The 13,869-nt window shown below is 40.8% G+C and overlaps 1 protein-coding gene across 4 annotated transcripts in view; it reads left to right on the top strand.

Annotated features, from left to right (window-relative positions):
• Positions 1–3,509: 3,509 nt before the first annotated feature.
• Positions 3,510–13,869, top strand: part of STARD13 (StAR related lipid transfer domain containing 13) — a 557,207-nt gene continuing 546,847 nt past the window's right edge. For all 4 annotated transcript variants that reach the window (XM_012465553.3, XM_064361750.1, XM_064361752.1 and 1 more), the window contains exon 1: positions 3,510–3,628. The gene's annotated coding sequence lies outside the window, so the exon portion shown is untranslated. The remainder of the gene's footprint in view (positions 3,629–13,869) is intronic.

Below are 13,869 nucleotides of genomic sequence, written 5' to 3'. Positions count from 1 at the left end.
GCCCAGACAGCTCAGATTATAGCACGGTCAGTAAATATTCCAAGGGAGCAAGGTTAGTAAATATTGCAATGGGGAAAGTTATAGTGAGCGCCGTACAAACTAAAAGTCCACAGTAGCATAAAACTGAAAAAAAAATTAACTACACCTTTGAGGAAACATAATCCTCAGAGGAGAAAGCATTATATCTAAATCTAATTTTCTTCCAAATGCTAACCTTATTATGACATTAATTTCACTGCATATAGAATGGACATTGCACCTCTCTCAGTTATCAGCTTTCTGGTTATTTACTAATTTATTCAACCAACATTTCCTAAGTTCTTTACACGTGGCAAGCATAGACTGTGCTAGAAATAAAGAAATGAGAGTGAGAGGATTTTCAGAATACCTGAAGCAATTTATAGTTTAGTGAGGTAGACAGACAAGTAGGTAAGAAATCAAAATGCTGTTGAAATATTATAGTAAGATACAGCAAAATAAGAAATAAAGGGTACTCTATAAGACAGGCAGTGTGAGAGGTTCCGGGAAATTTCTGAGCATGAGATTCAGATTGAAGCGATGTTGTGAGAGCTCTGAGGCCTGGCTGCCCCTCTGGGCTTCCGTGCACAGTATCTGCTGGGTTCACCGGCCAGGGCAAATATTGACTGAGCATTGTTTGTAGGTCTCCAGCCTTGGTTCTCAGTGAGTCAGCACTCTGTTCACTCAACAAGGGTGAATCCCCCACTCACAAAACGGGATTTCCCGCCCCAGCCGGAGCTCATGCAGTGGCTCAGGAAGAATCACACTACTAGTCAGACTGTTCAAACCACAGTTTTTCTAATTTTAGTTTTGCATTTTGATATAGAAGAGACTCATTGAGTCTCCTTGTTTTGCATAGATCTCCACCCCTGCCTGGACATCTCTCCTGTATTCAGCAAGTAAATAAACCTTTCTTCCCCTCAGTTCCCAAATGCAGCTCCTTATCATAGCCCTGCTGTACCTTTTGCTTTTACTTTCGATGGTTCAGTCTTGAGATAAGGTAGCAGCACTGAGTAGTTTTCCTATTACTGAAACAATATTTCCCTTTCTCCCCAGTGGGGCTTTCTCATGCCTTTTTGCTTTATCAGATTTTTAGAATGCTAATGATGCCATGGGCTCCACACCATCCCTTCTAAGGAAGGTCAGCCACATGAGGTCGTCACCATGGAGAAGAGAAACGAGGGTCCTCAGTTTCACTACAAAAGTACTGGGTACAGTTTCTTCTTGAAGTTCTACCTTGACTGCTTAGCATCCCAAAAGACAGTTTCTTTCTTTCTTTCTTTTTTCTTATTTTAATACAGAGTCTCACTCTAGCTGGAGTGCAGTGGCACAGTCTCAGCTCACTGCAACCTCTACCTCTGCAGCTCAAGCGATTCTCGTGCCTCAGCCTCCCGAGTAGCGGGATTACAGGTGAACACCACCATACCCAGCTAATTTTTTAAATTTGTAGTAGAGATAGGGTTTCACCATGTTGGCCAGGCTGGTCTCAAACTCCTGGCCTCAAGCGATCTGCCTGCCTCAACCTCCCAAAGTTCTTGGATTACAGGCTTGAGACAGTTTCTTTTGGAGACTAATCTCCTAGGATTATTTTCCACCAGGATGAAACTCAAAATAATCTAGTCCAAAAGTCAAAAATGATGGCCAGCAGGACAAATTTGACAAGCAGATAGAGTTCGTTTGGCATTCACAATGTTTTCAAATATTTTGAGTAAGCTACCCACACATAAAATCTAGGAGATTTCACATAAAAATCTGAAATTCTAGCTTCTTCTAAAACAGCAGAGGATGGGCCATAAGGCAGCCCACATTCCAACTGGGAATCAGGTATCACAGGGTGACAGCCACACTTGGACACGCAAGCACACGTTCTCCATCTCCCCTTAGCGCCGCCCACCCAGCAACTGCACTCTGAACTCTGAGCCCTTGTAGGTAATCAATTTTTCATCCCTAAACTAGTCCAATTCCCTCACTCAACAGAAAGAGAAACTGAGACCCAGGGCCCAGCTCAGTGGCTCACGCCTATAATCCTAGCATTTTGGGAGGCCAAGGAGGGCAGATTGCCTAAGCTCAGGAGTTCAAGACCAGCCTGGGCAACACAGTGAAACCCCATCTCTACTAAAATACAAAAAAGTAGCCGAATGTGGTGGTGTGCACCTGTAGTCCCAGCTACTAGGGAGGCCGAGGCAGGAGAATTGCTTGAACTCGGAAGGTGGAGGTTGCAGTGAGCCAAGATCATACCACTGCACTCCAGCCTAGGCGATAGAGCAAGACTCTGTCTCCAAACAACAAAACAAAACAAAAAAATAGAAAAGAAAAGAAACTGAGACTCAGAAATACCCTAAGCTTCCCTAGGCTGAGAGTTTATTGTTTGTACAACCAAAATCAGATCTTGAGCAAACATGGCTCTTTTGCTGCCCTTTCTACTTCCAGGTGCTGTCTTTCTCCCTTAGTCACATTTATGACCAAGTGCTTCCCATAATGAACTGCCTCAGGCTCCCATCCCAGCAAGGAGGGTCGAATGAACAGCATCAAGCTCTATGCAAAGAGTAATCAGGACTTAAGTCTCAACATTTTGGTTTTAAGAGGTTTCATTATTTTGACTTGGTTATGTATTTTTTCCTACCCAATATCTCTTTTATGTGTCACATTGTAACAGGTGGATAAATACACAGGTGAGAAAGCAACAGGCTGCTGTTTTCCTGGTCATTGTATGTCTGTGTCCTATAAGAAGGCGTGGACTTCCTCCTCATAATGATTTCTAGTTACCTTAATGGGGAGAGTTCACTTGAAATACTATGTCAATATCACAGATTGACTTTACAACACAGATGCAGATCTTCATTTTACCGTTGGTCCTGGTGGAACATATTAGCAAACATTGTTTTACATTGTACACTCATAATCATGAACTTCATTCCAATAAATCGTCCTGTCAGCTCTTATAGAACAGGCACTTTTCTAGGTGGTGAGATGAAGCTTTAAAAATTACTCCTTCCTATGAATGAGAACAATCTTGCATGTTCTTCACATGTACCCCAAAACCTAAAATGCAATAATATATATATATCCTATATATATAAAGTACTCCTTCCCACTAGCCTGAAACAGTAGCAGAATTCCAAAAGATAGCTTTCCCTCTTATCTCAATATGGTGGTGGGCTGTTAATAGTCTTACTTGTACGTCAGAAATTAATTAACAGAAAATAATTAACAGAAAATAATTATTATGATTCTCTTTTATTTTTAATGAATGAGAGGCACATCTCAGCAAATGCGTGAAAACTTTAGATTGGCTGGAACATTTTATAACCTTTTTCTTCCCCTAAAAGGTGCCCAGGACCTCACAATGAGGTGCATTGTGAGTCTCATGCCAAGGTTAATTTGGCACCTCTGTCACAAAGAGCATGTGCAGACTCTGACAGGCTTTCAGGGAAGCCACTTCCCCCATGTGCTCTTCTGGTTTCCTCATTGGTGTTCGGGAAGAGGAGGCTGGGCTCCTCTCGGGAGTGGGGTGCTATGACAGATGAGACTTTCATGCAAGAAAATAAATCCTGCAACATTTGATGTACTACTTTAAACTTAAAGACCTCTTTGGACCTGAAATTGTAAGGTAAGGAGTGCTCAGCCACAATTCTTGAACTTTGAAACTCTAAGTGTAATTTGAGGACGCTCCTTGAAACTCTTTGTTGTTTAATGTGAAACTAACATGCTGCCTAACCTCCTGCCTTTAGGATTAATAACGGCTCACTGTCAAACGTGTACGCACAGCTCTGACTTAAAAGGAAAAAACTCACCACTGTTTAAAAAATACAGTTTTCCATAATGAAATGGTCATGTAGATTTGTTGTACTTTTATACTTGTGTGGAAATTCCCAGAGCAGACTGGGTTTTCTCTCTGCTCTCTGTAAATCAGTATGCTTTAAAATGGGATCAAATTATCCTTGCCACTTGAAAGTGGGTCTGGGTGCAGGTCCAACCCATAGGGAGAAAACACCAGTGCAATTGTAACCAAGTGTCAGTCCAGATCTGCGGGTCTTTATCCTGTATGCTGCTTGTGGCTTGCTTAGGTATGGGAGGGGATTAAACTCCGCTGCTACAATTGTATTGGTACTGCTCCGTAAGATGTGAAAAATCTGTTGGGGATTAGGTGTTAGTGTGTGCAGGCCAGTTTCCTGTGATTGTGGCAAATTAAATTGGAAAGTTGAAAGTAACTATAGTACAGACTAGGAGCCGGGGATTTATCAGACATAAAAGGATGTAGAACAAGTTCAACAATATATAAGGCAATTATTTGTCTAATGTTGTTAACAAAATCCGATCTTCCCGTAGAAACGTACAGGACCTTTTAATGTTTTTGTTCAAGCTGGATCTGCCTTCAAAGATGCTTTTAGCCTGCTCATTGATCTGTTTCTAAGAGGGTATCACGGTATAATAGTTATCTCTCACTGGGGAAAATAAGATGTTGAGTCTTCTTTTTGTGCCCTAGAGACCTTAAAAGAGAAGATGTAGTCGATAATCTAACTGCGGCTATTTTCTTAAATCTTTGCCCACACGTTCCTACTTTCTTCCTTTGCCTTTATCAGGTATACAGGGCCTAAGTTCCTTCCCCTGAAATCTCCAAACTCTTACTGTGCCCTTTGCACAGAGAGCACCAATCCCTGTCTCACTCCACAGAAAGCAAATCATATTCTTGCTCCACATTCTTTCTCATCCTTGATAGGGCTTATATTTACATGTAAGTCCCCAGGGCATATTCCCATGACACAGATTCCCTCCTACCTACATACTGAGAAGGTGAACCCCAAAGGACAACCTACCTAAAATCTGAGGGTGCAGCAGTAGTGGGGTCTTAGCCTGACAACTTTCTCCTCCAGACATTTTCCTTTCCAGAACTAAGCTGTCTCACCTGACCTTAGGTATTCTCATGGCTCTGTGCTTTGAACCATAGTGCTTGGTTAGTTTTGTGAACCAGACATCTTAATGGCTGATTAGCTGCGCACAAACAGATTAGGGTAGGTACTCATTCACTCTAAGGATTAGAGTGTTGAAGCTACCTTTGTCCTGGAGGCAAGAAAATTTCCCCAACAGGTATGCCATAGCAATGTGGGGGTCTCTGGAACCGAGAGTGGCTCTCTGACGATTTTTCTCCTCCTGTCACTGTTTCTTGCTAGTCTTGGCACACATTTTAAAAATGGCTCTAGCAGAAAGGTGAAGGTTTCTAAGGAAGGGAAGCTGGGGCTGTTTACTTCATGCAGCCAGGACACCCAGGATGTAGGTGTGAAGGACAGCAGTGGGCTTGGATTAGCATTCCAGTGTGTCATTGCCTTACTCAAAGAGTTATTTATAACTTGGCAACATTTCTCCACATCTGCAGTCCAAATACTATGTATGTGAGGATAAATATTTAAGCAACATGTTAGTTTCATTAACCAGACATGACATCAGGGCCATTCTCAGCAATTTCTTTTCTTTTTTTAATAAAATGAAAAGGAATAACAGGGATGAGACTAAAATGTGTTACCTGTGTCAATTTAGAAAATAATCACCAGAAAAGTATTCAAGATTTCTCTGATTCTTTTACTAAAGATGACACTTCCTTTATTGAAAAATTCACTCAGTTTCTGGTAGTTTTCATCTTTAACAATGCGGGGTCTTTCCCTCATGGTTGCACTCAGACTCTGATTTTTTAGCATAGGAATGCTTGGGGGACAGTCTCCAAAAGGTAGACAAAGGCACTGGAATTATAAACTAGAGGAATAAGAATTACTCCTCTTCATTGATCTTACTGCTATTCCTATACATTGGTCTATGCTAAGAATTATTCCTATTCATTGGTCTATGCTAACTTAGAACCAGATCCTGATGAAACCACACCATTTCAGAGCTCACATTTAAAGAATATGTTATGTGTCTGTAGAGCTAATAGTTTCCTTTTTTTCCCTTTATTTTTATTAGTTTTACTTTTCTTTTTTTTGAGGTGGAGTTTTGCCCTTTTGCCCAGGTTGGAGTGCAGTGGCGCGATCTCAGCTCACTGCAAACTTCGCCTTCTGGTTTCAAGAAATTCTCCTGCCTCAGCCTCCCTAGTAGCTGGGTTACAGTCACCTGCCACCATGCCTGGCTAATTTTTGTATTTTTAGTAGAGACGGGGTTTCACCACATTGACCAGGCTGGTCTCAAACTCCTGACATCATGATATGCCAGCCTCGGCCTCCCAAAGTGCTAGGATTACAGGCGTGAGCCACTCTGCCCAGCCTACTTTTCATTTTTTGTTGAATGAATGAAAGGCTGAAGAAATAGCTGAAATTAATTATTATGATTTCATGTCCCATGTGAAGAATATTTCATTTTAGAAATTTTCACTAAGATTACGTGGGGATGCAATGCTACATGAACAAAGACTAAGAGATGCAATTAGACCATTAGACCATTTTATTTTAACAAACCATAAGACAGTGAGTAATATGATATTAAAAGTTAATAATGATGGTCTGGTGCAGTGGCCCGCGCCTGTAATCCTAGCACTCTGGGAGGCCGAGGTGGGCAGATCTCCTGAGTTTAAGACCAACCTGGGCAACATGGTGAAACCCTGTCTCTACTAAAAATACAAAATTTAGCTGGGCATGGTGGCACCTGCCTGTAATCCCAGCTACTCAGGAGGCTGAGGAAGGAGAATTGCTTGGACCCAGAAGGTGGAGGTTGCCAAGAGTTGAGATTGCACCACTGCCCTCCAGCCTGGGAGATAGAGCAAGACTCCATCTCAAAAAATAATAATAATAATAATAAAAGAGTAAATACTTCTGGGCCAGGCACAGTGGCTCACACCTGTAATCCCAGCACTTTGGGAGCCTGAGGCGGGCAGATCACAAAGTCAAGAGATCGAGACTATCCTGGCCAACATGGTGAAACCTGGTCTCTACTAAAAATACAACAATTAGCTGGGCATGGTGGTGTGCACCTGTAATCCCAGCTACCTGACGAGGGGCTGAGGCAGGAGAATCGCTTGAACCTGGGAGGCGGGGGTTGCAGTAAGCCGAGATTGTGCCACTGCACTGCGCTCCAGCCAGGTGACACTCCATCACACACACACACACAAAGAGTTAATAATTCTGACTGCATCCATCTATAGACAAGACAAAAGCTAATGTATATATTCTGTCTTATCTAATGTGGTATACTAGGCAAGATCATGTAAAGTGTAACTTACTACCTATATGCTACATGTCTGGTGAACACTTAGAGGACTCACAAAGAGTCTATTGGCAATTTCTAGGAATTTTTTGCAACTCTTACGCACCTGCTCTCTCAGATGGCCACAAATTTAGGCCATGAGCAGAGCCAAGCAACACTCACAGCTCTGGAATCACACTGAGTTTTAAAATAATAGTAAAATGGGTCAAAGGAAAATAACACTGGGAAACCTATAAGGACCGAGTAAGAAAATAAGAACGTCAGAATATTAAACACATGTAACGTTCTTGAATTGATTCTGTAGAGATGCCAGAGGATGAAGAAGTCAAGCCATTTCCCTGAGAATCAATCAGCATGAAACACTTGGAATCAAATGCATGGACAGCATCCTAGCTTCATTTGTCAGCACCTATTGCCCTATTGGGGTCTTTGAGCCGCTCTAAAAGGAACTTATGCATACGCTTACATTTTCTTAAATTGGCAATATTCTAAAACAGATTATTAAAGGAATGGCTTGTAAGACATCCAAAAGAGAGGCCAATGAATCCTGGAATTCAGAACAGATTCATTAAAAAGGAAATAATCAATATAGTCATGTTGTTTTGTTCTTGTGTTTCTAGCCTGTAGATGGATAGCATGTTATTTAGTCAAAACTAATTTTATCAAAGCAAATCATTCAACACGATAAATTGGTTGCAAATATTTCCCATCATTATATATTCAAATATGGGTGATCGAACATGGGACAGCTTTATAACACTGTAAGTAGCTTTAAATTTTATTTTACGGTTTTCAGAACTTTTGCTTTTGTCATTATGTATAATGAATTCATCTTCAAGTAATTTGTGTTGTGAAAAGTTTGAACAACTAAGGAATTGCTTAGAGGACAAGCTAAGGATTTTTAAAATTTTGTTTATTTATTTTATTTAAGTTCTGGGATACATGTGCAGAACATGCAGGTTTGTTACACAGGTATACATGTGCCATGGTGGTTTGCTGCACTCATCAACCCGTCATCTAGGTTTTAAGCCCCACATACATTAAGTATTTGTCCTAATGCTCTCCCTCCCTTTCCCCCCACCCCCTGACAGACAGCAGTGTGTGATGTTCTCCTCTCTGTGTCCACCTGTTCTCACTGTTCAACTCCCATTTATGAGTGATAATATTTGGTGTTTGGTTTTCTGTTCCTGTGTATGTTTGCTGAGAATGTTGGTTTCTAGCTGCATCCATGTCCCAGCAAAGGACATGAACTCATCCTTTATTATGGTTGCATAGTATTCCATGGTGTATATGTGCCACATTTCTTTATCCAGTCTATCATTGATGGGCATTTGGGTTGGTTCTAAGTCTTTTCTATTGTTAATAGTGCTGCAATAAACATATGTGTGTATGTGTTTTTATAGTAAAATAATTTATAATCCTTTGGGTATATACCCAGTAATGGGATTGCTGGGTCAGATGGTATTTTCTGGTTCTAGATCCTTGAGGAATTGCCACACTGTTTTCCATAATGGTTGTACTAATTTACACTCCCACCAACAGTGTAAAAGGGACAAGCTAAGGATTTAATAATAGGAGCAAATTATTTGAAATTGATAGAGTGGTTGAACAACACACTAAAATTGTGACTTGTGTATTACTTTAGGCTTTTTATTCATTTCTTAAATTTAACTATATTTATTTATTTAGAGACAGGGTCTTGCTCTGTTGCCCAGGCTGAAGAGCCGTGGCCCAGTCACAGCCCACTATAACCTGAAATTCCTAGGTTCAAGTCATCCTCTTGCCTCAGCCTCCAGAGTAGCTGGGAATAAAAGTATGCACCATCACACCCAGCTAATTTTTGTATTTTTTGTAGAGAGGGGGTCATGCTATGTTGCCCAGGCTGGTCTTGAACTCCTGACCTCAACTGATACTCCTGCCTCAGCCTCTCAGTGTTGGGATTACAGATGTGAGCCATTGCGACCAGCCTATTTTATGCTTTCAGAATAACATATGTATTTTACTGGAGAATAATGAATACAAACCAGAAAACCAATTTTAAACATAATCCTGTTCAAGAAGGGCTAGCCAATGATTGCACATTAGTGCACGGTAGGCTTCTATATGCTTTCCCTATGACTACATATGGTCTTTTAACTACCATATGGTAATTGGAAACTATCATAATGTCAAAGTAATCCATCAATTGTTGGACATTTGCACTTTTAATTAATTGCCGAACAGTTAGATTGTTTCAATTATTCTACATTATAAAGCAATGCCTAATAGGAATAATCAGCTGGAAAAATAATTAGAAATTAAAAAATCAAACTATTGAGGAAAAGCAATATATGCACAAAACTATATAAGGTGCAGAATGGGTAGCAATTCAGACCAATTTTGACAAAATACCTATCAGCATTATTCCCTTTTAACTAGACCATTGTTTTGACAAAATTATCTTTTTAACCAAATTGCTTTTTGTCAAATTGCTTTTAGGCAAATTGAATTTGGGCAAATTAATGGGAAACAATAGTTCAAGGAAGTGCAATAGACAAAATACACTTGAACTTCAGTGGGGCATTTTTGTAAATCCTTCACAGTATCGTGGGAGACAAGATGAAGAAATATGGGCCTAGCTAATGTGATTAGGCAGATTAATAAACGCTCGAATGAACATACGTAGAGGGTGCTTATAAGCCACTCGGGGGAGGGAACGTCTGGTGACTTATTAAAAACCCTGTTCTTGGTCCTGTCCTGATAAACAAGCATTTCCATCAGTGCCCTGGATAAATGCATGTTTAGTAAATTTCTGAATATAAAGTCAAAATGAAGAATCAACTTATGTGACAACAGCATCAAAATGAAAACAGATCTTAACAGGTTGGAATAATGAGCTCAAGCTACCTAGACCTAAGTAACAGTGACAAATATAAGATTATTTATTTTGGATCATAATCATAAGTACAGAAGCACTCACTGGAAGAACTTGTATTTGTGAAATAAGACTTCAGGATTTTAGTTGATAGGAAATTCCTTATGTTATAGACAAAAAAATGCAATGTGATCTTTGATGACATTCTCCAATTATGTTCGTTCAATGAGTTATTAACCTACCTAGTTGCATGAGCTCAGCCCATTTTTTTTTTTTTTTTTTTTTTTTTTTTGATATGGAGTCTTGCTCTGTTACCAAGCTGGAGTGCAGTGGCACAATCGCTGCAACCTCTGTTGCCCAGATTCAAACAATTCCCCTGCCTCAGCCTCCCAAGCAGCTGAGACTACAGGCACGTACCACCACACCTGGCTAATATTTTGTATTTTAGTAGAGATGGAGTGTCACCACGTTGGCCAGAATGATCTCCTGACCTCGTGATCTGCCCGCCTTGGCCTCCAAAAGTGCTGGGATTACAGGCATGAGCCACTGTACCCAGACAGCTCAGCCCATATTCTTAATCTTGTCTGCAATGATACCATGAAGGATTTACAAAATGCCCCACTGAAGTTCAATGTGATCTTTGCAGAGGAGGAATATAAGATAGGAAATACTATATGCCAAGCCCTGTGCAAGCCATAGCCTGTATCATAGTCCTGTCCCCATGCGACTTTCCTCAGTTGTGAACACACATGTAATCCTTGAGCTGCCCTCAGGATCCTGCAGCCCAAATGATCGGCCAATCCAGATGGTGATTCCAACACTTCTCACTCCAAAAGTTCTATTTATTTAAATGTTGCTCAGGCGTTTGTGGGTAAATATGGAGAAGGTGGTAGTAGTTGGCCTGCCAGGGCAGGAACAATCTTCAAATCTGCACAAGTGTAATGAATAATGATTAGATTTTGTAACAAAATACAGTGGGACAGATAGGGCTCCTGAGGGACTTACAAGAGTATGATAAAAAGGTGTACCTACGCAACCATCTGACATGTTCTTCACATGTACCCCAAAACCTAAAATGCAATTTAAATTAATTAATTAATGATTTTTTTAAAAAAAGAACATCCTCTTCTTATTACAGCAGTTAGTGAGCATGGGTAAGGTTCCAGATGGAGGGAGCAAGTGGTAAAAGTTCAGCAGGACCACTGGCATTCCAGGAGATGGTGTGCTACACACCAATGAACCCAGGCACGAGAGGCTGGAGAAAGCATGAGCATACTCTGATAAGGTTTAAAGACCCAGGAGGGAATGGAAGTCAGACGAGCTGGCCTCGTCTGTCCTGGATAGGACTACGTTTATCTACTTAGCAGAGGTTTCTGCATTCCTTTTTGATTTGTTGCTATGAGGGTCATTTCCTGTGTCCGTGTTCCTTTACACCCATCTGCTTCTGCTGATTATAGGCTGAAGGCTGAGATTTTAGTCCTATTCTGCAAGCCTTTCTCAGCAGGATGTGATTTCCATTGCTCTTAACCTGGTACAACAGAAATAAGGCAACGCATGGCTGTGACTTAGAGCATAAGTTTAGACTGTGATCCAGGACCTGCCACTTGCCAGTTTTGGGAAATGCATTTAACTTTTTTCTGTCTGTTTTCCCACAGGTAAAAGTAGAGGAAATAATAGTATTACCTGATAGGGTTGTTAAGATAATTAAATAAAACAACATGGGGTAAACTACTTAGCACAGCGGCTGGATCATTCAGTGAAAATTTTAATTGCTATTGTTGCTGTTTTTAGTTAGCCTCTATGCCAGCTTTCTTCACCCCCTGAGGCTGAGCAAACACTAATGTAAAGTAGCAAGTGATCTTCAGGGCTAGGTGCAATTATGAGGCCTAGCCATCCATCCCTGTAACAAAAGGTACAACCCAGTCAACTTCAACAAAACAAGGCCTTCAGAAGGAAGGTGACCGACTAGCAGTGAGCAGTGTCTCACTCATCTCCTCACTCACGGTTCCAGGAAACACGTTCTCTTTAGTCTCCCTCTGTAACCTACTACCTCGGGCATGGAGATTTCCTCTTGGGCACATGGGAGCACAGTCCTCTTCCTCTTCTGTCACTACTGTACAGACAAAAACTCTTCTTTTCTTGGAATGTTGAATGAATGCTATCATAATCCCCCATGTGCTTGCAATCCAGTTTGACCAATTAATTGCCAACTCATAGCCACCCTCAGCCATACTCTCCCACAATGTCCACCACCAGATTGCTGGTGAAGTGAAACTAAGACATCATCATTTCACTTATAAATATTCAAGTTTGTATGTTTAATAAAAGACCCAGGACTTGGTTTTAGCAGTTGAATTTTTCCTCAAGGTCCATTTTTTTAAATAGATATTTGAAACAATTAGGTACAAAGTGTTTCAGTTTGACAACTGATAAAAGAAAAACTTCAGCCAAATTAAATTTAGAAAAGTATAATTTAGCAATGAATGATCCCTGAACTGGGCAGCCTCTTGAGCCAGAGTAGGCTCAGAGACTCCAGTACAGCCACGTGGCGGAAGAAAATCTATAGACAGAAAAAGGAAAGTGATGTAAAGAAAATGGAAGTGAGGGACAGAAACAGCCAGATTGGTTACAGCTCAGTGTTTGCCTTATTTGAACAGGGTTCAAACAGTTGGCTACATTTCATTGGCCGAAACTCTGTGACTGGCACAAGTGTAGGCTATGGTCTGCGTCCGTTTACACTTCCACTTGTTATGGTTCATGATATACAGAGGAAACTTTAGGCTGAACTTAAAATACGTAAGGAGTTAGCTTTAGGCTAACCCTCATTTAACACAACTCTTCAGCATCCATTAAAAAGGATGTTTTTGTAATAGACCACATGAAAAGCATTGTTACCAATGAAGAGTAGTCAGGATGTTTCCACATTTTTATTTTTTTGAGGCAAAGTTTAACTCTTGTCACCCAGGCTGGAGTGCAGTAGCACACATGATCTCTGCTCACTGCAACCTCCGCCTTTTGGTTTCAAGCGATTCTCCTGCTCAGCCTCCCTCCGAGGAGCTGGGATTACAGGCGCCCACCAGCATGCCTCGCTAATTTTTGTATTTTTAGTAGAGACAAGGTTTCACCATGTTGGCCAGGCTGGTCTCAAACTCCTGACCTCGTGATCTGCCTGCCTCGGCCTCCCAAAGTGCTGGGACTACAGGCGTGAACCACCACCCCCGGACCACATTTTTACATCTCTGAAACTGGGATGCATTTTACAACTGATAGCAAGTGATAGTTTAATTGATAGTGTTATTTGTCTTTCTTAGTGATACATTATCTAATGGTGCACCTCAGGAGGACGGTGTCATAGAAGTGAAGAAATGCAGTAGTTGAGAAGATAAATGAACACATTCACACATACACACACATGCACCTAAAACTACTTGCTTAATTGCCTACATATGCATCTATATGAATTAGAAAATGAAAGTAAATTTAAAGTAAATAGAGTACATGAGTTCTGAGAGAACAACGTAGATTTTTTCTAACATTTTTCTGAAAAGCAGATAAAAACCATATAGGCATTCTACTCCAACAAAGAGATAAAGCTACATAGACATTCTATTCTCTTCCAACAGGTATGGATGGCCGCATCCTACCATGGAGGGTAGAGCTTGAGATTCTCAAGATACTGCTGCTTGTCCCTCAATAACATTTTCTTTTTCTTTTTTTTTTTTTTGAGATGGAGTCTTGCTCTGTCACCCGCCTAGAGTGCAGTGGCGCAATCTCAGCTCACTGCAACCTCTGCCTCCTGGGTTGAAGCA

This window comes from Aotus nancymaae, unplaced genomic scaffold, assembly GCF_030222135.1.
Source record: "Aotus nancymaae isolate 86718 unplaced genomic scaffold, 86718_ANA_hifiasm-v0.15.2.pri h1tg000043l, whole genome shotgun sequence".
Lineage (NCBI taxonomy): Eukaryota > Metazoa > Chordata > Mammalia > Primates > Aotidae > Aotus > Aotus nancymaae.
Note: the sequence above shows the minus strand (reverse complement) of the source record. Positions and strands in the feature narration are given on the sequence as shown.